Below are 15,045 nucleotides of genomic sequence, written 5' to 3' on the forward strand. Positions count from 1 at the left end.
GACAGTTTGACAGACCCAAAGGCCTCGACTACCGCAAACAGGGACCGGTCATAAAAGAAAGATATTCCCTTGAGAATCTATTCCAAGCTACAGAAAAGGCCCTGGAACGACGGATAGATAGTGAGTGATTCCAGACCCCACACGAAAAGGAATTGGCCCGGTCGGCCGTTCAATGGGTGTCCAATTCTAATATATATAGCGATGATATATTGGCCCAGACTTTCTTGAGTCTTCCACCGAACGAACAGCGTTAGGCTGATATTTACATGTCCAACATTTGATAACGTTGTATGAAAGTCAATATTCTGATCCCGGTCCCTTGCATAAGTACTGGCGACATACTTTTAGAAAGATGGACAGGCCTAGGTACTGAATTAATAAATGTCATTTTAGACAAACGTCATAAGTACTTATCTTCTCTGACCACATGCATGCTCCCTGCCCCACACCACGACAGAAAGAACATGTACATAGACAGACAGAACCCCCTACGAGAGGTCCATCCCGTCAAAGACGGGGATGGTGCGCTTCAAAGTGTGTATGTTTACACTCCCTTGACAAAATTAGAAATACTGGAAATGAAAAAGATGCTTTTTTTGGAAGGAAAAAGTCAGGTTATTAGCATTTATATCTGTTGAGTAAACTAGACGCTATTTAAATCAATAATTCTACCAGATTTTCATTATTCAAATTATTTATTTATATTTCATCTTTTGATTTTTATCTTTTTTTTTTTTTTTTTTTTGACTCTTTTTTCTGTTCTTTCATTTATACATATATTTATGTTTTTTAGTTATTTTTAAACACATTTTTTTACATATAATACATTTTGGTTACTGTACAATAGAAAATAATTAAAACATTCAACAATACGCAGAGATTATTCCTTTCAACGCGTTTCGGACGTTCGCCTTCCTCAGGAATTCTGCATATTTCTTTTCTTAATCAATAGTAGCTTAGCTATTCAGACTATATAAGCGTATAAACTGGAATTATGGCGTCTGCTGCGGGCGTAGTATACTGCTGGGTTGTTTCCTGAATATTTTCGTAGCTGCTCAATCTATATTCGGACGTGATTCATGTTCAGTTGCATTAGGAGTGATGTTCTATGGGGGGTTCTGGATAACGCTGTATATGCTTTGCAGCTCCAAGTAAGATTCTTCTTTAACCCTTTTATGGTATCACTTCATTATTAATTTTGCTTCTTGTCAACTTGTCTTTTGCCTCTGCGGATTCTTCTCACTTCAGTATTTATGGATTATTCTTTAAGTGGTGTCCTTCCTATAGATGCAGCGTTTTGGCTTCTGCTCTGTATGTATGTAGGCGCCAAGGCGCGAGGATGTCAACCCGTGTTTTACCTCTTTGGAATATTCTAGCTTCAATGTTTTGTAAAGGGCATTCTGTCGTACTTCTCCTGTCGATGCGCTGGATATTTACCGCGTATCGGAATAACTGATTATGGTCATTCGGCTGTAGCAACCATAGAAGAGGTTTCACATTGGTGTCACTTCTCAGTGTAGATTATCGTTGAGTTCAGTGCTCATCGGTGTTGCACGTAGTGTGCCTTCTGGGATCGGTGAAATTAATTCACCTCAGAGTGTCAAAAACAAGGTCATCTCCCTCTTAGAAATACACCGTGAAGAGTCTGACGGGAAGTATGATGACTCAGTGGAGGAGTTAGGCCCAGAAGACGAGGAAAAGGACAAAGTGTGCTATGTAGGTAAAGCACGACAGTTTGACAGACCCAAAGGCCTCGACTACCGCAAACAGGGACCGGTCATAAAAGAAAGATATTCCCTTGAGAATCTATTCCAAGCTACAGAAAAGGCCCTGGAACGACGGATAGATAGTGAGCGATTCCAGACCCCACACGAAAAGGAATTGGCCCGGTCGGCCGTTCAATGGGTGTCCAATTCTAATATATATAGTGATGATATATTGGCCCAGACTTTCTTGAGTCTTCCACCGAACGAACAGCGTTTGGCTGGTATTTACATGGTCCAACATTTGATAACGTTGTATGAAAGTCAATATTCTGATCCCGGTCCCTTGCATAAGTACTGGCGACATACTTCTAGAAAGATGGACAGGCCTAGGTACTGAATTAATAAATGTCATTTTAGACAAACGTCATAAGTACTTATCTTCTCTGACCACATGCATGCTCCCTGCCCCACACCACGACAGAAAGAACATGTACATAGACAGACAGAACCCCCTACGAGAGGTCCATCCCGTCAAAGACGGGGATGGTGCGCTTCAAAGAGTGTATGTTTACACTCCCTTGACAAAATTAGAAATACTGGAAATGAAAAAGATGCTACCTTGCCATGACAAAGATCCGGGGAGTTCCACCGTGAATTAAAAGACATTCTCCGCATCGGAGATTACACATATGCCGACATTCTGAAACTATTGAAAGTACTGTTGCCTGCTGGTATTTACGAAAAACTTAAGGAAAAGGATTGGGAGGTGGGAGAGAAAAGGTTAAGCCGGACAGCATTAGAAACAGAGGATAAAGCCAGGCTCCCTGGGGTTGGTCTTGGGAAAGAGGCTAAAGAACTACCTGAACTCCTAATACAGGTTTTGCCGAGACTATTGACTACTAAAAAAGAAGATTGGGATGCTATTTCAGCCTGTAAACAGAAACAAGACGAGGACACCAGTGATTTCTATTCCCGATTTGAGAAATGTTTTTCTATTAATAGTGGCCTTAAGCCCAGTAGCGAGTCATATCCACATCTTTTTGTGAGCAAATTAGTAGAGAATTCCTTAATACAGATCAAGAATAGATGACTAAAGGTTGAGAGTACTTGGCAAGCAAATAGTCCTTCGCAAATGTTGCAAATGTTACAATATCACCAGAACAGGATTAGAGAAGAACAGGATCATGAAAAGAGACGCATGAAAGACACGAATATGAAAGTGCTAGTTGCCCAATCAGTGCCCGCCAACACGAACAAATTTGCCAGAAATAACACAGCACCTGTCAAAGGGAACTGTAATTATTGCAAGCAACCAGGTCACTATGTAAATGAATGTGCTGTTCTGAAACACAATATAGCTACAGGCAAGACAAAAGAGCGACCACATGTTCCCAGGCAGAATAGCACCCAACAGAATACAAACCAGACAGTAGCGAATTTTCCACCCCCACCGCCGACTGTCCAAGCCACACAGCAAATGTATCAGTACACGCAGTCAGACTATCCAGAATACCAACAGTTCTCATGAAACAGCCTTGAGAGGGAAGTTGGCTTGCCCTTATTGAGGTTCCTGTAGATCAAGAGGGTCCTTATGTACATAGTCGTGTATTGGGAAAAGACAGAAAATTTCTGATTGACACAGGGGCAAGCAGAACTACCATCAGCCATGACGAGGTTCCAGGGGCACCACTCTCAGGCTCACAGAATATTTCCCTGGGATTTTCAGGAAAGCCTATTGTTAATGAAGTATCGAAACCAATCTCCCTTGGAGTTGGTCCATTGTCACGTACCACAGACTTGCTACTTACTAAATCATGTCCAGAAAACTTGCTTGGCATAAAGACATTGAAAGAACTAGGAGCAGTTATATGTTGTTCTCCGGAAGGAGTACGATTGTTTTTACGTGATTTTAAGGGGTATTATGTGATGAGAGATTTTGACCACAGACTCCAGAATGTACCACAGCACTTATGGGCACAAGGTCCGACTGACGTAGGTTACATGGACATAACACCATACCGTGTCACTGTAAAAGCAGGAGTAGTACTACCACGTATCAGACAATACAAGTTACCACCTGATGCCGTAGTTGCCTTATTAAAAATTGTTGACGAACTCATTTCACACGGGGTGGTAGTAGAGACTGGCTCAAATGTATGTAACTCACCTGTGATTCCTATTCTCAAACGAACAGGCCCAAATGCACCACCAGTTTACAGACTAGTTGTTGACCTTCGAGAATTGAACAAATGTATAGTACCACAATACCCAGTGGTCCCAGACATTTCTTCATTATTGACTGCTATTGATTCTGAGGCAACATTCTTCACTGTAATTGATTTGAAGAATGCTTTCTTTAGTGTTCCCATTCATCCGGACAGCCAGTACTTATTTGGATTCAGTTTAAATGGACGAAGCTTTAAATTTACGAGAGCTCCTCAAGGTTTCACAGAGAGTCCTAGCATATATAGTCAAGCATTAAAGAGACAGCTAGACAGTATTTACATGCCTGCTAACACGGCACTGCTCCAGTACGTCGACGATATCCTGATCACTGCACGTTCAGAACCAGACTGCGAAAATGCATCACTGACAGTCTTACACTTTCTGGCACACAAGGGGCACAAAGTGTCCCCTTCCAAGTTGCAATTCTGTGCACAGCAAGTGGTGTACCTTGGACACTTGCTGTCCAAGAGGGGTAGGCAGCTGACACAAGAACGCATCCAGTTAATTGTTAACCTTACACAGCCCAAGACACAAAAGGAAGTACGTGCCTTCATTGGCCTCACTTCATACTGCAGACAATGGATTCCCCAGTATGCCTACCTATCCAAACCACTCATACAGTTGACAACACAGGAGGCAGCATCTTCGACTGTCCTCCCTTGGACACAAGAACATACCTCGGCATTTGAAGAATTAAAAAGAGCCTTATGTCAAGCGCCAGTTTTAGCAACTCCTTGTTACAGCAAACCTTTTATGCTTTTTGTGACTGAGCGGGAGGGAACAGCACTATCTGTCCTCACACAAGATCAAGCAGGAAAACACAAGCCTTGTGCTTATTTTTCTAGTACACTGGATCCAGTGGCCCAGGCTCTGCCTGCGTGCCTGAAATCAGTTGCAGCAACAGCTCTAGCCATAAGACAAAGCGACTCGATTGTGTTGGGACACCCTCTGACAGTACAGGTACCACATGCAGTGGAGGTTCTCTTGAACAGGACACAGACACAACACTTGACTGTAGCGAGACTGACAGGATATGAACTGACATTATTTCAACCACACATAGAGATCAGACGATGCAACATTCTTAACCCTGCTACACTTTTGCCCGCAAGTACAGTAGACACTGCACCACATGACTGTGTGGAGGTAATGAATATAGTGACGAAACCAAGGCAAGACTTGACAGATGTGGCACTTCCAGATCCTGACCTGACACTTTATGTCGATGGTTCATGCATGAGAACAAGCACAGGAGAGCTAGTGGCCGCATATGCCGTGACCACTGCTACTAAAGTCATAGAGACCCACAGAATAGACACACTGTCAGCACAAGCAGCAGAGCTCATCGCTCTGACACAAGCCTGCATAAGAGCCAAGAACTTGAAAGTGAACATTTATACAGACTCACAGTACGCTTTTGGCGTAGTTCATGACTTCGGAGTTCTCTGGAGAGAGAGAGGTTTCTTGACCTCTCATGGGACTAAAATTCAGCACGGCCCGCTCATTCAGGCCCTGTTAGAAGCAATACATTTACCTACAGCCATAGCTATCCTAAAATGCAAAGCACACACCAAAGCTACAGACACCATTTCCCAGGGTAATGACCTGGCAGATCGCACAGCTAAACTTACAGCACAGACACCAACAGACATGACAAAGACAGAAGTACCATTACTGACAAAAAGCATGACAGTCAGGGATCCTTCTCAAGATGTACTCGACATACAGACACATGCCACTTCAGATGAAATAAAGAAATGGACTGAACAAGGAGGGGTCCAGACTCACAAAGGATGGATGACTAAAGGCAAAGCTACATGGTTTCTCCCTGATTCCATGGTACAAGTAATCATAAACACAGCACATAGTCCAGCACACTTGGGAGAAAAGGCAATGCTAGACAGCTTACAGAATATCTGGTTTAACAAGCACCTGCCTGCAGCAGCGAAACAGGAAGCGCGTACCTGCATGATTTGTTGCCAGTTCAATCCAGGTAAAGGCATTCCGGTGGAACAAGGGGGATTTCATCCTCCTGACCATCCTTTTGAAGTCCTTCAGATGGATTATATCCAGATGGACAGATGTAGAGGTTACAAGTATGTCCTGGTAGTAGTATGTGCACTAACGAGATGGACAGAAGCATACCCAGTCTCAGATTATACTGCTGTGACAACCGCCAGGCAATTGGTGCGCAAGTTTTTTCCCAGATACGGATTGCCCCGTGTCGTGTACTCAGATAACGGTCAGCCTTTCTCTTCTGAATTAATGAAACAAGTATCCCTACTGTTAGGATATAGTTGGAAGTTTCATTGTGTACGACACCCTGAGGCAGCTGGCCTCGTAGAGCGCCACAACCAGACTCTCAAGACAAAGTTAGCAAAGGTCTGTGCAGAAAAAGGCGTGGATTGGAAGGTAGCCTTGCCAGTTGCCCTCTTTTACATGCGTATGGTAGCTCATTCCAGAACAGGCCTATCTCCTTATGAAGTGGTCTTCGGTAGACCACCAAATATGTGGGGTACGCCTATGCCCAAGAAAATAACTGATGTTGACAGTAACATGCTGACAGATTACCTGGCTTCCTTGATGTCTGCACTACTCTCTTGTCGTTCACAGGTTGCCGCCGCTTTCCCAGACAACACCCAGGTTAAGGATCACGTCATCGTCCCTGGAGACCTAGTCCTGGTGAGAAATTTTGATCGGTCAAGCCCCCTGGAGCCACGTTGGAAGTCGCCGAAGCTTGTGCTACTGACCACGAGGACGGCTATCAAAGTGGAAGGACGAAAGGGCTGGATCCATGCCCAACACTGCAAGCGATTTTACGGAACCCAAGGAACTTTAATAAAGACAAAGGACAATGCCGATAGTACTAAAGATAGTACGGACTTTAAGCCCCCTTTGTTAGAAAAGACTCCACAACAAGAGTATAGGTCCAAGCTAAGATCTAGTAAGTCAGACAGCGTTTAATTGTTTAAGTCCACTAGGTGGTGAATCGGTTAGACAGGTTTTCTGACATGTATAAGATCACGGACCAGATTAGTAGAAAGAGCAGGATGAAAAAGAAGTACTGCAAGATATTACGCAGTAGATGTATAGTAACTCTGATTTTTCTTTCCCTTCTATGCATCACTATAATATGTATCAGCTTGACATTACATGTTTTCTTTCCTCCTATTGCCTCACACGTACACTTTTCCTTTAATACTACAATAGAGCATACATTCAGTGATCTGCCACCCAATGAACTGTCATATCGACTAGCCCTGCGCAACAATACATTCATTCGAATGTTGCACCGTTCCCATCAGACCAGCAATGCAACTAATTGCTAGGGTATGTGGCAAACTCCCGCCTTATCAAAAGACAAAGGGAGTCCTGCCCTTCTTCCCCTTACCGTTCTCCCACAATGGTTCATGCGGAGCATGGTTTGCTTTAATGACATCACTAGACAACAAGTCCATAGGTGACCAGGATGAATGGATATATGGAAATTTGAATAAAGTAATGAATGAGGCATGTTTTCCAGACGATAACGGACTCCCTCAAAGGAAGGGGACCGATCTAGAAAATGAAGAGTATGAGCAAGGAAATGCTTCTCTCAGTTTTATGATTCTGAATGTTCAGCCCAAGCAGAATACAGGTCCCCCTTTTATTACAGTCCTACCAGCAAAAGGTGATTTGTGCGTTAGAAAGAAAGGTTCAGTACATATGGGACACAGCGAGTGTAATGCTGTAGTCAAGTTTAATGATAAGGGAAAGTCTTCTTTCAAAACATCACGCCATTCCTATTTTATTTGCGGTCAGACAGCTTATGTACATCTGCCCTTAGACTGGGGTGGAACATGCTATATATCGTTCCTTCTGCCCCCTGTCTTTCTGGCCCCATCCCATTATCATCGAGATTCAAAATTAGAACATGCTAGACACAGGAGAGAGATCGATTCTCCAGTGATTGATCAGACTGAGACAGCTTGGGAACAATATACAGATTTCAATAGAGGATTCTTTTCATAGGTCCCATCCAAAACAGTAAACTCATACGCAGGTTAACAAGAACCCTCGAAGCAGTAGTGAATGAGACTGCATCTGCCCTGGCTAACTTGACCCAGGAACAGTCTGCTATGAGACTCGTTGTTCTTCAGAACCGCCTTGTTCTTGACGTCATCCTGGCGGATAGGGGCGGGGCTTGTAAATTGATTGGCTCTAGTTGTTGCGTTTTCATTCCGAATAACGCACCATCTGTGTATGCAGCAATAACAAGGCTCCACAAGATTGCTCATGATATACATCAAGACCCAGGCACATGGACTTGGTCCGGTTGGCTCTGGGGTGTGATATCAGCATGGGGATGGAAAGTGTTGTCGTTCCTAGGAATGATATTACTTATGATATTCGGCTGCTGCCTCTGTCTGCAGTGTGGCCCGGCGATTTGTGGCCTGTGCGCCACTGTCTGTATTCCCCATCCACATGTCCAAAAGAGAAAAGAAGAACAAATGATGCTGTGTGACCATATACAAGGGCTTATGCAAATAGATGTGACTTGAAGGGAACGTAGGGGACAAGGAGGGAATGAGGAAAATGAAATTTTATATGGCCAGTATGTCCCCCTACGTGTACCCCAACGATTAGTGTATGTGCATGACACTCATGCATGTTTCCCTCTATGGCCACAATAATGATGCCTCTGCATTTGCGTCCTGCATTAGGATGCCAGTCATCAAGATTTCCATGAAAGAAATGTTAACTCTGCAATGAGGCCTATGGTCCATGTGTTTTGCATTGTGCATGTTTAATAAATATCACGAAGAACCCTTTTGTGGCTCAGTTGAGCCAGGACCCGAATTAAGGTTTTCTTGGCTCAAGACACTCTGAAAGCTGCCCTGACCTTTCACATATTTCTGGCTCAGCTGAGAGAGGCCCCAGCCCGGGGTGCCAAGACAGTATTTTGAAAAACAGTTATCAACCTGCTGTACATAATCACATTCCTGCCTGGCGAAGAAGGTAAACAGATCCCTTCTGCAAAGATAGGGCCTCGCCATTCTGTCTCAGTTTAAGTGATTTACAGAGCTCGCATCCATAGAAAGCTCACAGCCCCCATGCAATGCACGAAGAAATATATGCCCACACCGGCTCTTGGTGGTGAGCGACCTTTTGCTTCAGATAATACATCCCCGGACCTAAGATATCAGATATTACTAGATGTGCAGGTTGCCCTGACACTGAAGGCCTCCCTAGTAGAATGAAAGTCAGCTTCCCCCAGTTACACTTCAATTACACGTCATGACCAAGTTGCGCACACAATTAGGGCAAAGGTTCCACCTGGCCACGCAAACCCCCTCCATGTATCCACCCACCTATGACACCCCTATGACTCCTCAAAGTGCACGCCCACATGCTCTTATCTCTTTCTCCTGCTCCACCTGAAGTCCTCCTCTTTTCTCTATGTACAAGAATGAATGTATAAATATTGTACTCTGTGAATAAACTTCAGATGACGACCCTTCCTGAACCTTAGTGGTGATGGAACCCGATTCTCCCTTAACTGCAGTTATTCAAATAAAGCCCTTTTGAATCGGACACCACGGACTCTGCCTCTCATTTAATGCATGACCCTTTGTTTAAGTATAGAAATTATGACAGGGTAATATTTTATTTACCACAGACCGCTTAAGACAACTCCGCAGATTGGAGTCGAGGTATATTATAGATCTCTCTACCAAGCACCCACGAGGCCTGAATAGTGGGGAGGAATGGCGTTTCATTTGGGACAGTAAGGTTGCAACTTGATAACAAATAGGAATGCCAACATAAGGGTTGCAATGTATGGAAAACTAGATGCACCGATAGGAAATTCACCCTCAATGAATTTAAGCCTATTTCCGAAACGTTTGCTGTAAACTATGATCTGTGATTTGTGATATGTGACTTGATACTTTTTTGATTAGAATACTTATCAGCTTTACATATTTATGCATATGAATATGCCACTGAAGTTATGATTTTTCTATATTTTCTATAATATTCGATTGATGAATTTTAAATTTTGAAATTTGAATCAATTGATCTACTATAGGTATAGTTTTGAACTGCCATATATATCAAGTCTTTGAATGATGTAATTTGATGAACTTTCTATTGACTCGGTGTGATACATGCGTATCTTGTTATAAAGGAGTAATCATGATGGGATGAATTAACAGAGGACATTAGCCGATCCACGGCTTTAATAAATTGTTTAATATTTAAACATTTTAATATAATTAACACACCCCTGTCCATGGATAACAGCCCATTGGTGGGCAGAACGTGTGTTTTGAATGGGCCGAATGGTCTTGTATATACATTCCAAGATGGTGCCTACTGTGACCCCTGGAGGGTTGAGTCCTTTGTTGATACCTATGACTCATGAAAAACTTTATTAACATGCCGATTGTTGTAGTGTTATACACACTGACGAAGGCAGCACCCCGAAACACGTCTGTGCAAGTCCCCCGCAAAATAAATCGCTTGTGATTGACACAACCTCCTTGAGTGCTGTTTGTTTCTTTTGAATTGAAAGAAAAGACTGAGCGTCATATATATATTTATATATTACCTACTGGCGGTCGCCAGTAGGTAGTTATAGTTAGGATTTTTTTCAATGTTAAATCTCAAAATTCTATTTGGAATAACTTTGGCTTCAGTTGACGAATCTGCCTGAAAATTTCCTCAAAATGGCCTCGCGGCGCCCCGGTCCTTCCCTGAAAGTTTGGGGAGGATTCGTCAAGCGGGGTCCGAGATAAAAGGGGGTCCCAAAATGCGTTTTCCCCATGTTAATTTCCATAGGGCGGTCGATTTCAGGTTTAATGTGGGGGCTAAAATATGGTCCCGCGGGGCATTTTAAAAAAATATTTTTTTTCGATTTGCGCGGGGGGAGCGCCCGGTACGCGCACCGGGAAGCGCACCGGGGAGCGAAGCACGGGGAAAATCCAGGACCATATTTATGGCCTTGCGCCACCAGTTTTGCGCCGCCTGTGCGTCACTTTTTGTGACGCACCAGCGGTGTAAAAAAATGCGCATCGTTACGCTATATTCAAAAAGTGACACATCTAGGTAGATGGGTCACTTTTTAAAACCCTGCGCCACATTATACCTGCGTTAGGTATAATGTATGCAGAGGGGGTGTTCCCGCACAAAAAGCTTCGTAATAGCGACGCAGTGAAATCTATGAGATTTCACTGCGTCACTTTTAGGATGCTGTTGCGTCAAAATCTTGCGCCTGCCTCACAGCAGGTGTAAGACTGATGCAAGACCTTTCACATGGTGCTTTCCCCATGTGAAAGGACGCATTACTGGAGTTGCGTCACTTTTGTGACGCACTCCAGTAATGCGTCAATTTTGTGTTTACAGATACGTCAGAAATACTGACGTATGTGTAACTCCTTGCGACATGATTCGTCATATATTAAATATGACACATCTGGAATGTTGTAAGGAGTGCGCACAGAAAAGTGACGCATCGCACCAGCGGTGTAAAAAAATGCGCCTCGTTGCGCTATATTTAAAAAGTGACGCATCTAGGTAGATGAGTCACTTTTTAAAACCCTGCGCCAAATTATACCTGCGTCAGGTATAATGTATGCAGAGGGGGCCTTCCCCCGCAAAAAGCTTGGTAATAGCGATGCAGTGAAATCTATGAGATTTCACTGCGTCACTTTTAGGATGCTGTTGCGTCAAAATCTTGCGCCTGCCTCACAGCAGGTATAAGACTGACGCAAGACCTTTCACGTGGTGCTTTCCCCATGTGAAAGGACGCATTACTGGAGTTGTGTTACTTTTGTGACACACTCCAGTAATGCGTCACTTTTGTGTTTACAGATACATCAGAAATACTGACGTATCTGTAACTCCTTGCGAGTTGACTCGTCATACATTAAATATGACACATCTGGAATGTCATAAGGAGTGCGCACAGAAAAGTGACGCATCGCTGTTTTCACGTAGCGATGCGTCACTTTTCAGAAATGAGGCCTCCAGTTTATTCACTGTGTCACCTCTATGACTCTTTCTTGCGTCAATACGTCCCTTTTGCATACATTACACCTGACGTAGGAATAATGTGGCACAGGGGTTTACAAAGTGACGTATTTACCTAGAAACGCCACTTTGTAAATATGAATAAATAAGGTGCATTTTTTATTGGATTGTTGCGTCACAAAAAGTGATGCTCTGGTGGCATTAAAGTGACGCATGGCTTCATAAATGAGGCCTTCTGCCTTCAACTCCAGCAATGCATCTTTTCTTATCCTTCCACACCCCTGTTCCTTTTCAACATTTTCTTTGAATATCAACCTTCCCCATATTCACTCTTCTTCTCATAACTTTCTTTCCTAACACTCACCTTCTTTCAGTCCTCCTACTTCACATCCTTTCTCCTCTCATACCTTTCTGTTCTTTCTTACTCATTCTCCTTTCCATTATCAATGCACTCTATTTCACTTACTCTTTTTCATTTTTTTAAGAATATAGCTCTTTGATGAGAATTGGAGGTAGTTCTGAAAAGAACTTTTTGTTTTCTTCTATTTTCTAAACAGGAACAAAAACAGGGAATGGAAACTGCTCAACAGGAGCATAAAAACCAAAAAAATTAGGGGTGGGAAGGGCAGCAATGGTTTTCTAATGCTCGAACCATGAGCTGTACACTTTGTTCCCCAGAGTTAAGCAGTTGATTGCAGTATCTGCATCTGAGGGCACCATGGTTAAAAGCAGGTTGAATGTTCGGAACCAGCTCTTGTGATCTCCCCCTCCCAGAAGAAGTTGCTCCTCCGGTTGATGTAGAGGCCCCATCACTGGGAACCTCTTGTGCCAGAGCCCTGACACTTTCCCGGGCAAAAACCTGGGGTGCTTCCTCTCCACATGCCGGATCATTGTGAAGTTCCCAAAAGAGTACTTTTTTAAGGGGTTACCCCGTGACAGCTCTTCTTTGCAGATCCTGCACTCCACTTTTGAAGCATTCACCTTTTTTTTTGCCAGGTGGGATTTAAAAAAAATTCCAAATGAAATGTTCCTTAACTTTTCGTTGAGGAGGCTCTTCATTGATGAATTCTGGTTCATCCTCACTGCTGGATTATCTGGCAGCCATTGTAAAACCAAGAAATATCCAGGAGCAAAAAGGCAGGTATTGCAGTTACAAAAGTGAAAGAAGAAGTGAAGGAAATGGGTGGGGATTTCATTCTTTGTAAAAAAAACTGTTAGCAACCAATGAAAAGTGTTATTTTAAGGTCACATGACCCGACGCGCTTACGCTACGCGCTCCGGAGCGCTTCCGGGTGCACACACGTGGCGCGAACGTAGGCGCTTCTGAGGGGCAAACGTGGCGCGAACGTAGGCGCTTCCGGGGGCGTATACGCGGCGTGAATGTAGGCGCTTCCGAGGGCGCTTACGTTGCGCGCCGAAGTGACGTTATCATACTTTTACGGAAATGCATAATCATTTTCCTTATAAAAAAAAATGATTTTATTTGTATGGTACGAAATGTTTTGCATTATTATTAACTTTTCATTCATATTTTTTTCACGAATGGAAGTAGCGCTCTGGGTGCGCTTTCCGGAGAGCTTACCGGTGAGCTTACCGGAAAGCTTACCGGAGAGCTTACCGGAGAGCTTACCGGAGCGCGCACCCAGAGCGCCCCAGGAAAAAATGATATAAAAAAAACTCAAAAATGAATACTTACACAAAACAGCAAATTGTAAAAAAAACATAGGTTAGAAACTCGTATATAGAAAGGAATTAGCATTTAAAAAACCTATGAAATTCACTGAAAAAACCATAGGTTTCACACAAGTTATAGTTAGGAATTAGCATTTAAAAAACCTATTAAACTCACTGAAAAAACCATAGGTTTCACACCAGTTATAGTTACCTGAAATTTTACTGACATACAACCATTGAAATTCCCACGTTATAGTTAGTTGGACTCACTATAACTTGCGCGCCTGCAATGCACTGCTGATGACGTCACATATTACATCACTCATGACATGGTCAGTGACATCACTCATGACATCACTGATGACACCATCCTTGTGACAGAGTGAGAGTCCTCCTTTCAGTGTAATGTAAGTCTTGAAACACATATTCAAGAATAGAATTTAACATTTTCAAAAAAGTGGAGATACCCATACCAGTTACAACAAACAATTCAGTAATTCCACCATCTATATACACATCCACTCATTCACAAACAGTTCTATATAGTCATTCATGCATATACTCACTCATTATATGTAGTGATACACCTATACATCCTGTTACACACTACCAGTCATCCAAAAGTTACTCACACACATATTCACACATGCAAAAAAACTAATGAACATTCATTTATTTGCATATACAGCTATACACACACTACCACTTTACTTCTAAGAATACTTACACATACTTACTCTCTTAAACAATCACTTATATAAACACATACTAATTTAAACAGGAACTCTTATATTCTCTCACTCTCACATATACTCAGTTTTATAAATCAATACTCACATATACTAGATTAAAACATATGTCGTTACTGAAAAAGACAATAGTGAGACAGTCGTTTACTCACTAACATACACATATACACACTCATACATCCATACAGTCCTGTACATATGCTGTCTTCAAAACACATACAAATAGTGAGTCAGTCACCAACCCATACAGCCACTTATACACAAAGTGAAACACTGATACATACATTTCAATATATAAAAGTTACTGGCTAATATATGTATTCACTAAGATACACTTAATAAGGCAGTTAACCAATCAATTATTTTAAAAACAAACATCCATTTACACACTTATTTAACCATTTATTCTTGCATCGTACTTTACAAATACATATAAAAAAAAAATATTTTTCAGAAAGACACACATTCACTGGATGGTGTCATCAGTGATGTCATGAGTGATGTCACTGACCATGTCATGAGTGATGTAATATGTGACGTCATCAGCAGTGCATTGCAGGCGCGCAAGTTATAGTGAGTCCAACTAACTATAACCTGGGAATGTCACTGGTTTTATGTCAGTAAAATTTCCAGGTAACTATAACTGGTGTGAAACCTATGGTTTTTTCAGTGAATTT

This window comes from Lissotriton vulgaris, chromosome 3_2 (assembly GCF_964263255.1).
Source record: "Lissotriton vulgaris chromosome 3_2, aLisVul1.2, whole genome shotgun sequence".
Classification (NCBI taxonomy): domain Eukaryota; kingdom Metazoa; phylum Chordata; class Amphibia; order Caudata; family Salamandridae; genus Lissotriton; species Lissotriton vulgaris.